The 1086-nt window shown below is 51.8% G+C and overlaps 1 protein-coding gene across 1 annotated transcript in view; it reads left to right on the plus strand.

Moving 5' to 3' along the window:
- FTH1 (ferritin, heavy polypeptide 1) overlaps window positions 1–1086 on the plus strand; it is a 4602-nt gene that overhangs the window by 365 nt on the left and 3151 nt on the right. The window lies entirely within an intron of this gene.

The raw sequence follows: 1086 nt of genomic DNA on the forward strand, positions 1-1086 counted from the left end.
GGGGCGGTGGGATGAGGGAAGGTTCTCGCGAGTGATAAAGGCGTAGTGGGGGCTGCCGGTCCCGGGCGCGCTCCCCACGAAAAGGGGAGTTCGTTGGCGCTGCTCCGTCTCCGGTTCGGGCTCTACGAGGGACCGGCCTGGGCTCCCCGCGCACTCCGGCCGAGCTCCCTCATCGGCTTGTGGGGGGGGGCGGGGACCCCGGGGCCGGGCGGTGCCTGCGGGCGCAGCCGCTCTCCTCCTCCGGGCCCTTCTCGGCCATCCCCTGGGGGTGGGGCGGCCGCTTGTTTTCTCTAGGTGAGGCCTTTTATTTATCTCGGTGGCGAACTTCAGTTACACGTTAACCGCTCTCTGTCTGTCGCCCTTGGCGGACTCCTTATCAGCACAGCTCAGCAGCTTCCAAAGCGGCTCTGCCCTTGGGGCTGGGCTGGATAACAGGAGTTGACTAACCAAGCGTTTGGCACCTTTCCCACAGAGGTTCTTGTCTCTGAGGCAAGGTTTTTCGTTCATAGCTGGTGAAGCGAATCGGTAGGAATCTCTGGTTTCTTGGCACTGTGCTTAACATGTCTTGCTTGGCATGAGACTCCCATTTTAGCCATAGCTGAGATGAGTAACTTTGGTCCAAACAGCAGCTCTGACCTCTGTGCGGGAATCTTGGTGCTTTGGATGTGCAGGTAACTTGAGACGTTCTAGTGACCCTGTAGTGTGTTGTGGCATGTAGGTGTAGAACTGTACAGCTTGCTTCTGTGTTACTATGATGGTCTGAACCTCACCTAATGAGTTAAATGTAATTATGTTGGTGGATGATAGTGATACACAAGCACCAGTGTCTAGCCTTGAACCTCCAAGCTGCTGGTTTAAGAGCAGAGAATTCTGCAGTAGTTTTTCTGGTAAATAACTGGCAGTTGATACAAAGCTTCCCATTGAATCCTGTCTAATGGCTCTGACCAAAGAACAAACAAGCTGTGTGATGGCTTCTAACTGCTGTTACAGTTTTTTTGGCTTTCAGAAAAGATGATCTTGTATTTGCTGCTGAATATGTATTTTAGTTAAGTTTATATTTTGTTTTTTTAAATGTGATACTAATTT

This window comes from Haliaeetus leucocephalus, unplaced genomic scaffold (genome assembly GCF_000737465.1).
Source record: "Haliaeetus leucocephalus isolate CR32 unplaced genomic scaffold, Haliaeetus_leucocephalus-4.0 Scaffold173, whole genome shotgun sequence".
NCBI lineage: Eukaryota > Metazoa > Chordata > Aves > Accipitriformes > Accipitridae > Haliaeetus > Haliaeetus leucocephalus.